This window comes from Rattus norvegicus, chromosome 13 (genome assembly GCF_021556685.1).
Source record: "Rattus norvegicus strain SHRSP/BbbUtx chromosome 13, alternate assembly SHRSP_T2T, whole genome shotgun sequence".
Classification (NCBI taxonomy): domain Eukaryota; kingdom Metazoa; phylum Chordata; class Mammalia; order Rodentia; family Muridae; genus Rattus; species Rattus norvegicus.
Window position 1 is genome coordinate 43,420,903 of NC_141546.1, and position 14,725 is coordinate 43,435,627.

Genomic DNA, 14,725 nt, shown 5'->3' on the forward strand with positions numbered 1-14,725 from the left:
CTAGCCGTATGAACAGTTTGTGTTCCTTGTACCTTGTCCAAAAATAATTGACTCATTAATCTCAACTATATCAATCTGGTCCCATTATGAGGGTCAAAGATAGGTTAATTATAATAAGTGGAAGAGTATCCATTCACAGATAGGCACGCATTTAACAGATATTATCTTAGCAAAAAGCAATAATTAGAAACATTATTTAGTGAGATAGTTTCAAGAGAAGAGTCCACAACAGAAAGAAATTTAATTTCTACTTCAGAATTATCAGAAGAATAAAAGATGAGCTTTGGTCCTAGACTTCATACCCAAAAGCAAAATAGTCAGTAAATTTCTCAATGTGTTGGGAAAACCTATTATTAAAAATTATAAAACACTTTCATTCAGTAGAACAAACAAACATGTCACCCAAATCGCGGTAGAGTCATGGTAAAGAAACATGCAGATTTGTCCTCAGTCACTTTGCCTTTGATTCACCAGACTCTCCACTTTCCTATTTGACTTGGACAAACCACTTGCCATTTTTACAGGCCTCTGTGTTCTTTTGTCATGGGATTGGATAAGAGCTAGTTTTCCAGACTTATGTTACGGATTGGGTAAGAAAGTGCACATGAAAACATTAAGGACAAGCCTTTATCTATGTCACCATTGTTTAACAAACACTTCCTTTCTCACTCACAAGTAATGAAGCCTGCAAACTTGAAGCCAAGTCTCTGCTCGCCCATTCCAAACAGGTCCTTGTCGTTTGGTTCTTCTCTTCACTTCTGACTCAGACACTACTTTCTTTTTCAATTAGCAATAATCGCGCCTCAGATAAACCTCATTGGCTACGATACTGCCACTGCGCAAAGCTACTACTTTCTTTTTCATTATTTAAATCAATAGATTTTAAAACACTGGTTACACACCCATCGCCAAGACTAGTTATATTATGTCCCATAGTTAGAGTTATTGTTGCATATTGGGAAGAAAAGTTAGATTTTTCTCGTCTGTCTAAAAAGGCGTTTCCTAGAAGCGATCCTGGCTTCCTTGAAAGTGGCTTCTGATGGTGCTTTTGTGCTTGTTCTCACAATACATGGTGGAATTATGCTCTTTTCTCCCACACTGTAACTATATCACATTCATATTAAGCCTAAAAATAGAGAAAATAGTAAATAAAATATTTTCATAGTCAAGAGGCTAGCCCAGTGTAGGGAAATGTCAGGGCAGGGAGGCAGGAAGGGGTGAGTAAGTGGGGGAATACCTCATGAAAGAAGGGGGATGGAGATGGGATAGGAGGTTTATGGATGGGGAACAGGGAAAGGGGATAATATTTGAAATGTAAATAAAGTTACCCAATTAAAATGTGTTTACTGAAATTTGGTAAGCAAGAATTACTCCAATGGAAGAGACAGGCACATACAAAACTGACACAGTAATACCAGTGTCACAATGGTCCTATGCAGTAACTTATTTTTGGGTTAAAAGTGAATGCTTTGGTAACTCTATTTTATCATATTGTCCATGGAAAGGAGTCAGAAATAGGATGGTTTTGGTGTCATCTCTTTTACATTGTCATATGGACTCTGGGGGGTACACATTAATGTTCTCCTGGGAGTAAGGAGTTTCTGAGTTTGCAAGGGCCCATGACTCATGGACTTTCCATTGGTCTCAGATGTGGGTCAGGCACACCATAAGAGTTAGGGAACATCTACTGTATTTGTATGTGTATTCTGTACTGACACAAAGGCCAACCTAGGGTCTCTTTTTGGGCAGAGTTTTGTTCTTTTTTTTATATATATATATTTGATTCCAGCATGTGAAAACATTTATTATTAGTATTGCGTTTTTTCTATGTAGAGCCTCATTACGTACCTGTAGCTCAGGCTAGACATAGATGCATGATCCTCCTAGGATTGTTCCATGTTCCACTCTAAGAAAGATGTATCAATCAGAGTCGAGCCAGAAAAACTGAAGTCGTTCTAGGTCTTTCAAACAATTTAGCAGATGGAGTTGTTATCATCCATGATAGAGGACTAAGAGACTCGATACCATGATGATGCTAAATCAGCAGAGAAAACCTATCACCATTCTAAATCTGGAGGAAGGAAGAAGGAAGAGGTGTTGAGCAAACTCAGAAGCTTGGAATACTTGGTAAAAGCTAGAAGTTTGGTTCTACTGTTGGTTAGATGCCTGAGGTACATGGAGCAGAATTTTCTAGCAGGGTTTGGAACCACAGAATAGAGACCACGCTACTAGGGAGCAATGAGGAAGGCGAGTAGTCTGGCTTCTCCTTAATATCTGCTCCCCGAACTCTTCTTCATGCCTCCTGCTGGCCAAGACAGACAAGAAAATTGGGACCCTCTGAAAGATAGCTGGAGAGCTAAAGGGTAATGTCGGACTTAATTTGGAACATGCGAAGAACAGTGGGATGGGTGTGCTGTGCCATTCTCCTGGGAAAAAGGACCAACCAGAAAGTGCCATCAGTGGGCAGCCTCCAACTGTCAGAATTTCCATTTTGTCTCAGCTGCAAATAGCTTGCTTGATGGGCAATGCCCCATCCGTGACAGCCTACCTGTAGGGACTGAACTAGGGAATGGAAGAGGCATGTCTGTGTGACCACAATGTAGCATGGTTCCAATACTTTGAGCCACATCGCAGTCCAGTCTCTTCCCTTGCTTCCCTTCTTCAAGTCGCAGGTGTCCATAGCATCCTCAAAGCTTGTGGCACATCAAACCAAATTGGAGCATTGCTTAGATTACTTCAAGTTGGACAGAGATATTCTTATCAACTCAAACCTCAAGCATGATGTGGAGCAGGGGGAGAAAAGAAGAGAAAGGAACAGGCTTTGAGGGATGGAAAGATTGTTCTTTGGTTAAGACGTGTACTGTCTTTGCAGAAGTGTGAGTTTCAGTTCTCAGGGCCAGTATAAGGTGGCTCGTAACTGCCTACAGTCCTGATTCTGTGACATACAATGGCCTTTTCTGACCTGACACATGTGGTGCACATTATTTATGTGTATGTATGTGCATGTGTATGTGCATATATCCATATATATCAAAATATATGTATATGCACATACATGTGTGCATACTATCTATTATCTATGTATCATCTATCTATCTGTCTATCTATCTATCTATCTATCTATCTATCTATCTATCTATCTATCTATCCTGATCTGGAAGGAGAAACTGGCTAGTAACCCTTTCATTATATTTGAAAAGCCTCAAAGATGGTGAAGTGCCTTGAGCTCTGGTGTGGGTGGGAGCATTATCAGAGGAAGTAAAAGGATGACAGGCTTGAATAGGTGGGTGGCAATGAATGGAGGAGTCTGGGCTCAGTCAAGGGACTTCACAATGAAAATTGCCATGCTCAGTGTAGGAGGTGGCACAAGGACTTAGGTCTCAAGTTCTACTCCATGGAAATAGATATAATAAGCTTTGCAACAACTTTTAGGAAGATATGGACACCAGTGATTTGAAGAAGAGAGAAGTAGATACAGGAAGAAAGTTGACTGTAATTTATTTTATTAATATTTTGGAGCTATGCTACCTCGAGGTCAGATAGGCAGGTCCCATAATTCCCTAGTTCAATCACCATAATTAGGCTGTAACTAGGGCAACACGTCAGACAGATTTTTACTTAAAACTTCTTTTTAATTTGCAGGTCTTTCACACTTGAAAGAAATCTAAAAGGCATACAGAACCTTGGGCTTCACTATTGGGAACTTCGGTTTAGGGAGAGTTGCGGCTTATACAGAAGCAAAGTGCTCTTTTTGTTATTCTGGATATGATGTAGGTAGTCTGTGAGCATGCATTGTTCATGCTTCTTAAATCACATCAGTGAAGGCATGAGAAAAATTCAAATAATGGTTTATAAGACAACAAAGAAGGAAAAATAGCATCAAAGTTATTACACCTAGAAACTTCAATTAAAAGTTCTCACCAAATTCTTGGGGACATTGCATAGCTTCTAAGAGGTCCTATGTGCACAAAAGGAAGACTTGGAATGTTCAGCTTGCTAGCCTTCATGAGGGTGGCCTGATAGAAAACCTCTAGTAGGAGATGAATACCTTCCCATCATCGTCACTGATCTTGGCTTAGGAGTAATGATCGATAGATGATAATAAGTAGTTATTAGTTACGGTTAATCTTCTAGCCAACCATGATAGGCTCCACAGCTTCCACTGCCTACTCTTCCAGTTACCTTAATGTAAAGTCTAAAAGAGATACGAGTACTGAGGCACATGTCTTCTTGTCACTTTTAGGATCCTCTTTTACATTCAGTGTCATGTGGGGAAAAGAGCCATGACTGGAAAACTATCATTTCTCTCATTAAAGGAATGAAAATACCTTCTACTACCGTAATTTGATAATAAAATGTATATATTGCAAGCAGGAGGAGCAGTGCTAGCGCTACTACCTGCTTGGCTTTCCTTACTTACAGAGCTGATGCTAAATAATTAACAGGAGAATTATTTATGGATACTCTTATCCTATGGGAAGCACTGTGATTCCATTTTTAACCTCACGTAGTAATTCCTACAGCATGCAGGCGAAGACAAGTATCATAATTATATATTGAAAACTGCTCTACCAGGATGACGCTTCCTTATTCATATTGTGTAGAATTCAGTGAGGATACGATTAGAGCTTGGCACGTGCGGAAGAAATCACCTACTGATTCACTGTGTGCATTTCACGACAGGACGATTTCCATCTTAACATTAGTACAACATTAGCACTTACTAACAACTCTCCCTTTCTCAGAATTCTATTGATGTAAAATAAATTAGTAGTAAAAATTTAATGTCTCATAGTTTATATATCCTATTGGGTTTATATGTAATCATAGGGGTTATTTCTAGTTTATATAATGCTTATCTCTTATCTCTAGTCACAAGAGGCACACTTGAAAAGCCTTCACTGGACACAATCCTTTTTTCTCTCGAGCACGTTTTTATGCTGAATTAAAGGTGGAATTGAGATGTCTTGTAGACACATCTTAATTTGGCTTGAAATAAATTGAGTCGCCTTGATTCTGATTAAACCTTCTGGCAAGGAAGTGTGCTATCCTATTTAGAAAGAACTCTGCCCCTGGCCAGGGCACTTCTTTGCTAATAAGTCGTAGGAAGTGGGAATGAGCACAGGATGGGAAAGTTACATTGGTCTGTGGGCTCTGGGAGCAGTGTACTTTCCATGATGGAAATGAACACCCAAGGCAATTACTGGTTTTATTCTGACTACAACTTTCTGGAATTAACCCAGAGCTTGGAATGAGATCCTCTTTCTCTGGAATGAAGTGTAAAGGCTGAAAGGGCAAAGAATATTTTGTTGATCTTTAGGGAGCTTTTGGGCTCCTAAAGCACAGGGATGGATAGTCCTGGGGGGATCCTTTGCTAGAAACCATTTTGGTGTGAGATTCAGAAAAAAACCAAATCTCTGTAGATTAAGTATCAGTGTTACAATGGTAACTATATCCTTAAATGTTTTCTTATACACAGCATAGTAATGTTTTCTGTCTAGTAACCTTGAAGATAGAAGAAGACATATCATTGCCTGAATCTCAATAGCATACTGAATCCTGAATTTTGTCATCTGTCAATTCACAACACAGCAATCTGATCCTTATCTTCAAAACACTGCAAAGAGCTCCATTGTCGATGGTTGGCATTTGTGATCCTAGCAAATGTCTGTGACGTCAAACTCACATATTGGAAAGGTGTTTTGGTGCTTAAATCCTTTCTCCAGTTAGAATGACCCATTACAAACAGGATGTGGATTTCTAAAGCTTCATAGTCAACTTGACCTCAGTTGTCTCTTATAGAAAAATATTTGCTAGGATTCTAGCCCCTCTTTGAAGATTCCTTTTGTGTGTTCAGGATTTCTATGATATAAAGTTTTGGGCAGAAGGCTTTGAAGTGGAAGTGCCTCCTCTATTTTGAAGCACTTTTGTAATTACAGAGATCATTAGTTATTGTGTCAAAGATGCCAGGGATCATAGAGGGTTTGAATCCGCGATGTAGGCTACTGTGTGAATTCCTTAAGCACAGCTCCTCTTTTAGATGATATGGTACTATGGGTAACTTTAGCCTATTCTTAATACATGTAAACTGCAGGTCTTCTACTAGACTTCTAGTGCTTCTCAAACTTTACCATGCATTACAATTGCCTGGAAATCTTTCCAAGCTCTGGATTTTGAGAGGCATCTTTGTAATTTTGAACCCAGTAGATTAAGCATGGGCCCTATCATTATCCATGTATGGAAGTTGGACAACTGTGAAGGGATTGGATGGGAAGTGGTATGATTTATCAATAAATTAATCTCAAGATGGTGATAATCTGATGGCATTATTATCTGGTGGTAGATATTAGGAGGTGGTGTTTTTAAAGAAAGATAGGAACTCTGGGAAAGGAATGATGGGAAGAATTTGGATTTAGCCAGTGGAATAGCCCACCAATGCATTCATTATGCAATGTTAGGCTTAGGAGGTAGTAGCAAGGGGAAGGAAGGGTCTGATTGAAAAACAGAGGTCATTTCTGGGGGGAGCTTTGAAACATGTGTCTTGTTCTGGGACGTTCCTGTGTCTTTCTCTTTCTGCTTCCTGGCTCCCATAACGTAAGCTACTTTCCTTGCTCATGCCCTTCCACCATACTTGCTCTCGTCACAGGTACTAAAAAGTGCCACCAGCTACCCTGTGATTGTTTTCTCAGGCATCAGTGATGGAGAGCTGAGTACCACAAGCAACTACTGTTTCTCAAGCACACGGGTTTCTTTTATTCCTACTGCTTCATTTTTAAGGGGAGTCTAAGATTACCAGAAACTCTGAAATGTAAGCTTTAATATTCCCATTTCACAGATGACACTAACACTGAGGAATATTCCATAACTTGTTCAAAGGCTTATGCAGCCTGATATCTTAGCTGAAAAGACCTGCCCCCTTCATTCTCAAAGCGCACTGTGCCTTTGCTAATCATGTAGAGCCTATGCCTACAGTGCTATTTTTGACAAGGACGGGTGTGTACACAATGGAGGTTCTGTAAGATTATGATGAAGCTGAAATTTTTCACTTTGCTTTGTTGATACTGTGGGCTCATAATCTGTGTAAGGTTACTGTTTGATATTTGTACAGCAAAACCACCCACTGACATTTCTAAGACATTGTGGCCTTGTTTCGTGGTGTGTGATTTTATCTGCTTCCTGAAGGGTTTTGTCTTGTTTTCATCAAATTTGCTTCAAAAAAATTAAGAGACTAATGCATCGAATGCCTACTGGTGTGACATGTTTTATACATGTGGTTTCATTTATGCCTCTTTATATTCTGCAAGCAAACAATTACTAATCTTATTCTGTAAATGAGAAGTCTGCAAGGGATTTATCCAAATTATCTGGTAAAGCATGTTTAAACTCAAGCCTTTCTCCTCTCCTGAACTTGTAGGCTGCTCAAATGTAGCTCCTTCAGCATCGAAATACTCTTATCTTAGATTACAGTGATCACCGTGCTTTACCAAAGTGTGGTCTGACTTACCCATGAACATAATAGCCTTCTTGCTAGAGAGGTCTGAGGTAGACAGGGATCCCTTGCCTCTACTCATGTTCTCTAGAGAGGCACACAGTCTGGACAGTCTTATATTTACCCATTAGTATTTCACACTAATGCTTCACAGCTATAAAAGTAGACATGATGTCTCCAGTTGCCTTCTGCAAATGTGCCCACACCCTGCATGGACTAGGGCATTAAAGCACTCTCTCAGAGTCTGTTCTGCTTTCTACAGAAATAGGACTCATCATCTAGGAAAAAGTTCAGATATTTTTCCAGAGCCTTAGAGACATATAGAGAGCTACATCAAAGAATGGACAACTTTTGTACATATTTCTAACCAGCTTTATTAAATCTTAGTACTATTGTATATTGACTTAGCTTGTTAAATATTTAAACTTTACTTTTACATTGGGATCTTCTGAGGTGTTTTAGCTCACTCAGAATTCATCTACCTCTGTGCAATATAAACTTTTATATAATCATTTCATATATATGCACTTATAAAATATACTCTTTAATATTTTCACACTTTACCTAACCAATTTTGTACTTTATGTATCATTTGGCAATTTTCTCCTTCAACCACCATATATACATATGCACATACATACATATTTAAATGTGTGCTGTCATAGCTAGCTTTATCTCTCAGTTTGATACTGTCTAGGGCCACATGAGGAGACAGTTATACAAGGAATGCATAACTTAGATTGACCTGTAGACATGTCTTTGTAGGTGGGATTGTCTTGGTTATTTATTGAAGGAGGAGTATCCCGCCACTGTGGACAATACTAAGGATGAACCAGTCTTGAGCAAGCAAGCAGGATTCTTCCATGGTTTCTGACTCAAGATCATGCTTGAGTTCCAGCCCTGACTTTTCTTAATGATTAATTGAAACTTCTAAGATGAAATAAACTTGTTCCTCTTTCCTGAGTTCCTTTGATTGTAGCATTTGTCAAAGCAACAGAAAGGAAACTAGAACATGGATTTGTCGATTAATGTAATTTCTGCTTATTAATGGGTATAGCTGTATAGTGCAATATTGTGTGTATACATTTAAATGATTTATTTTTCTCTTTTGCAAAGTCTCTTAAATAATTTCAATAATATGCTATGACAAAAACAATACACTGAAAATTACAATACATTTTTTGATCTTTGTGTACAGTGTAAAAAATTGTTCTGATATGTTTACAGTAAGAAAAGACAAGTATTATCTTAGAAGTAGAAAAGCAGGCATGAAAAATATATACAGTTTCAATCCCTAGGTGATGACAGATGTCCAATAAAGGTCACTCCAGTATATTCTACCATGAGAAGTTCTGGGGATTCTTTCTTTCAAGAGTTGATGCCAGACTTACTGGTCTTACTTAGCCTGAAAAATACAAAATGACATGTGAATGAAGTTTTAATTTTTAATTTCTTTAATAAAATTGGGAAATCTTTGCCATATGACTTAACAATGAATAAAATATAATTTTGAATGGAGAATGATTTCAAAGCTAATAGTAATTATGTTTTAGCTTATTATCAATAGTTTATGCTCATTTTTACTCCTTGTATCATATATATTTCATGTATTTCATCTTTTCCAAAATATATTCTTCAGTAACTTCCATAGATGGGTTTCATATTTATGTGTCTAAAGATGCCTTTACTTTGAACTCAGAGAGAAGCAATAGTGTAGCTGGAAATAAAAATAGAGATTTAAAAATTTTCCTCAGGTATTTAAAGACATCGCTCAGATGTCATATATATTCTAAGTGTGAGCAAGACTTTGATTGGAGAACTGTTGTTCTGCTATAGGTTATTTCCTTTTCTCATTCTGAAAAAATTTACATATATTTTAAAGACTTGTCAGTCTAACAATGAGTGTAACTTAAATTTCTTGCTTGATGGTTCAGAATATTATAACTTTCCTGGTTTATTACATTTTATCTTTTATCCCTATAAACATTCTTGTGTGCCACTTTCTGAACTCCATTTGTAATCTTTGTAGATCCCCATTAGTTCTACATTTTACACTCCTCCTATTTACATTCTGTGTCTCCTAACCATACCCCACAGTTATTCCTCCTTTTCTCTTGTATATTGGATTCTGGGTAAATATTTCAGTCAAAGTTTTAGTTATCATTTAGTTTTTACTCATTATATTTCTCTCATCACTTTGCTAAGTATTATTACATGGGAAATACATTGCCCACTGCTGCTTTCACTACTGTTTATGTGTCTGTAGGTAAAGTTGAATGTAGCAGATTGTTTTTGGAGTTCTGCTAAGGTGGCCTGATCTGTGGACCTCAGGATTTGCTTTAATCAGAGGGCCGCAGAATGATATTCTTATGGTGACTAGAAAGTTGCAAGGACCACTCAAATTGGGATGAGATTCCATTTTGCAAAAATTCAATATATTTTTTTCTTCTTCTTTTTTCTTTTTTTTTTTTTTTTGGAGCTGGGGACCGAACCCAGGGCCTTGCGCTTGCTAGGCAAGCACTCTACCACTGAGCTAAACCCCCAACCCCTCAATGTAATTTTATTAGACAAAATAATTCTAACTCTAACTTTGGACAAAGTCAGTGTATATGGAAATATGTTTTACTATTATAGGAGAGATTCCACAAGAGTGACCAAGGGTATAAACACAGAAAACGTTACGGACCAACCTCAATAATGAAATCTATAACAAGTCAATCATTTGCTCTCTGCAGTATCAGAATAATCCCCCTCCTGCCCAAAACAACAGATCCTAATTGTTGGTGTGTTTATATCACCAATAGATCCTGCAGACTCCACTAAATTTATGATATCCTTAAAATAGGGACATTAGCCTGGATTATTCAGGTGCATATAATTGCATATACACTTCAAAGCAGAAATCTATCTCTGGCTTAAAACAGGAAGACATGAGGGGGAAAAATGAGTGGGAGAGAGGTGATGTCATATATAGTCCAAATGTGAGCAAGACTGTAAGGTACAGGTCAACATACTTTAGAGACAAAAAAGTGACTTGTGACTTTACTGATCAGTGAAGGAACTCCTCCTTCCTTCTCCCCCTCTCTTGTTCTCTGGGATCTTTAAAAAAATCAAGCCTTCATTCTGTGGGTCATCCTCAGGCACAGGTCTGTCCAGTGTCTTCTACCTTAGACCACACGCTCTGGGTAAGACATTGCACCTGTGCTTCTATATTGCTCTCAGTGAATTATGTCAGGGCACATGTATGATGAAGCTTCAAATGGCTAGTGATGCTGACCAAGGTTACTTACCTTTGAAATTACCATTGACCTTTGTGTTTGATTAGCATTTCATAAGGAGCTTTGTCTTACTGAGCCAAGGCTCCCCTGGTCTGTTTGGCAGTCCTTGATCGCTTTGGCTTATATCAACTATTACCCTGACTCCTAAGAAATGGCTATTTAGACCCACCATTCTTTCTATTTTTGTAGCTTGTCATCTTGCCATGAGAGAGACTTTTCCCCTTTCTTCCATCACTTATTGAAGTATGCCAGTATGGACTCAAGGGTTTATACTTTATTCAGTATGATGTATATATGATCCCATACTTGCATTAAGGTTTAGGTTTTTATGAGTGAATTGTCACAGATTTTACCAGGGATGGCTGGTTTTGATCCTGACAAACCTCTGCTGCACACTCCTTACTTTCTGTTGTAGAAGGAGATGCTAAACTCATATTATCCATCTTGTGCTTTTTGACCGGCCTATTTGTCCTGAAGGAAGTTATTTCAAGATTGAGTCCTGTTTACTAGAGCATCACTGCTTCTAGGAAATAGAAAGGAAAACTAGAAAACAGAGGTAAGAGAAAGGCCAGAAGTAGAGCTAGAAAAAAACAGGAAATTTTACTGGAAAAAAAGTAAGAAACAGAGCTTGGCGAGTACATATAAATTATGCACATACATGTTTATATGGATGTATGTGTGAATGGACTTATGTGCATATATGTGGATTATACCTATCCTATAGCCATAGTTATTTCAATTCTACAAATTGTTATTAATACCTCCAATTCCAATTGGAATACTTCACGATTTTTTAATAGCTTTTCTTACCATGTTGTAAGCCTAAGAGTGAGAAATAGCTTCTGTCGTCTTTGATATATTTACTTCTTGGCTTCAATGAATTTACTTTCTGGTCCCTCCCACTCCTTCCGTTCTAGACGCTAACTGTCCGTCTTGAAGTGTGCTGGCTAGTTTTATGTCAACAACACAAGTTATAATCATCTAAGGGGAAGAAACCTCAATTAAGAAAATGCCTCTATTGGATAGGGCTACAGGGAATTCTGTAGGGCATTTTCTTAATTAGTGGTTGATGGGGGAGGGTCCAGCCCATGGTGGGTGAGGTCATCCCTGGCTGGTGGTCCTTAGTTCTATTTAAAGAAAGCAGGCTGAGCAAGCCAGGAGGAACAAGCCATTGAATAACACCCTCCAGGGACTCCAAATCAGGTCCTACCTTGTTTGCATTTCTGTCCTGACTTCCCTCAATGATGAACATGAGTATGGAAGTGTCAGCCAAATAAACCCTTTCTTCCCCAGCTTGCTTTTTGGTCATGGTGTTTTATCATAGCAATAGAAATTCTAAGGATGGCAGTCCTTTGCTCTTCTTTCTCCTAGCTTTTTTTTGGGGGGGGGGGTTTCCCTACTATGATCTCATTTGGCCTGTAACATTTCAATACCCTGCTTCTGCAAGGTTGTTTGCCATGACTGGAAGAGGGTAATAATGGTAATGACACTAGGAGCTGGGAAGGGAAGATGGGAATGGAGCAGCATCTAGGCAGCATCTGTGGGGTAGAGTTCAACAGTCTGCCTACTATCTATGGACCTACCGTTCCCTGCTGAGGATTTATGGTGGCAACTTTTGCTCCTGTCTTATGGTACTCATAGGGCTATGAGCTACCCATCCTTATTTAGTTCTTCATTGCTGGTCCACACATCATCCCTTTTCAAATGATCTCTGTTGATAGATCAAACAGATTTTAAGTTAAATTTGACTTACTTGTGTTTATATGTGTGGTATATGCACTTGTTCATATGTGTGTGTGTGTGAACCTATGTAGGTAGAGCTGGGAACATTCATGTACATGTCAGCTTAAGTGGAATCCAGAAGAGAATGTTACATGTTTTACTCTACCAGAGTCTCTGAGTGAATCTCGAGCTCACAGATCTGGCAGAACTAGCTGGACAACTATAAGCAGAGTCCCCTGTTCTTGTTTTCCCAGCTTTAAGACAACAGACAAATGCTATTATGCTTCTCTTTTTATGTGGCTTTAGGTGAGCCAAGCTCAGGTCCTCATGCTTTTATGAGAACTGATTTACTGATAACAAACTCTTAACCTCTCCCCCATTTTATTTTTTATATCTCTTTTCCAAATAAAATATTAGTCATATATTTTTCCATACTTGTGATAGATGCCTGAAAAAGCCACTTAAAAGTAAGAAGTATTCTAAAGTTTTCCAGAAAGTTTAGTTAAGGAGCAGCTGGCTTCATTGCCATAGGTATGAGGGAAGGCTGAGGATCCTGACCAGGAGCATGTGGTTGTGTACAATCTTAGCTCAAGGCAAATAGGAAGGGTGAAAATAGGAAAAAAAGGGCCAAAGCAACAAAGACCTTTCAAAGAGGCTTCAGATGAGTTCTTCCTCTGGTTAGGCCTCACTCTGCGTAGTCCCTCTACCTCTGATTATATGCATACTCTGGCGATCCCATCAAGGAAGTAATGCTAGATCAAAATCTCGGGACTCAATAACCTTACAAAAACTCTTTAGCTTGCAATGAACAAAAATCAAAAATGCACGCACACACACACACACACACACACACACACACACACACACATATCTAAATGTATGTGTATATGCATATACACTTTGGGGCATTTAATATTCAAACAATAACATTTAGAACATTTTCCTAGTTTGATTTCTTCAGCTTTGAAAAAATATCCTGAATTAAAACAACTTTCAGGAGAAGGGGCTTAACCTGTCACTGGGAAGAGGTCAAAGCAGATACTTCAGAAGTTTAGTCAAAATACATCCATAGTCAGGAGCAGAGAGAAAGGAATGCATACGTTTGTTGACTTCTTTGTGCTCAGAACACTTTCCTTACTCTTACATAGTTTACAATCCCTTGCTTAGGGAATGGTGCCACCCACAGTGTTCTGGTCCTTACCACTTCAATCAACTAACTCCAACGTGGATGCAAATGGGACAACCCAATCCACAATCTTTCCTTGGGACTGTTCCCAGGTGATTCTAGCTTGTGTCAAGTTAATTATTAAAGCTAGCCATCACACAGGTTTCTTTTCTTTCCCATAGTCAATGTCATATAATAAATTTTATTGTGGTCTTCTATCCCTATGCAGGACTTTCAGGCCCCTTTCCATATCAGAAAAGAAAATATTGTGGCTATTGGATAATCCTTTCCTTTGTTTGTGTTGTCTTTCCCCTTCCACAGATTTTTAAATGGTCAGTTCAGTTCCTTCTTGCCATTAAAGTCTCAACTCAAACCTTGCCTTCTCAAGGACATTTATCTCATAGAATAAATCCATGTTCATATCCTCATTTTGCTCTATCGCATGGTTGTATTTTACTTCCTTCACAATACTTAGGAGCTTCAGATAAAATTCTTCATAAATGTCTACTCCTTGAATTTATGGCACTTCTATTCTTGGGCAGATATTGGCATTATACAGGCAATGAAATATTTTCTGAGTGAATGTATTAACGAATGAGTAATTTTCACACAAATAAGAGAGAACAAAAACTGACTGGGAGGCTTCTCAGTTGATAAAATGTTTGTCTTAAAAACACAAAGACTCAAGATAAATCCCCAGAACCCACATGAGAAGAATGCTGGGCCCAGTGATATGCTTGTGACCCAAGGGCAGGAGAAGCAGAGACAGGCAGAGAGCTGGACAGCCATCTTAGTCCATGAGAGACCATGCCTCTAAACAACAACAGCAGCAGCAGCAGCAACAACAACAACAACAACAACAGACCGCCCATGGAATAGCACTTGATTGTCCTCTAGCTTTCATAAATAGATACATACGTGTGTGTGTGTGCACATGCGTGTGTATGTGTGTGTGTGTGCGCGTACACACACACGCACACATACACACACGATACCATGAATACTTGTGTGTGCATTCAAATGTGTACATGTGTTCACATGAGTAAAACAAAGAGTCACACACAGAAGAGA

At 38.6% G+C, this 14,725-nt stretch overlaps 1 protein-coding gene and 1 pseudogene across 1 annotated transcript in view; one reads left to right on the forward strand and one right to left on the reverse strand.

Moving 5' to 3' along the window:
* Thsd7b (thrombospondin type 1 domain containing 7B) overlaps positions 1–14,725 on the forward strand; it is a 902,908-nt gene that overhangs the window by 94,459 nt on the left and 793,724 nt on the right.
* Positions 775–847, reverse strand: LOC120096439 (U4 spliceosomal RNA; annotated as a pseudogene).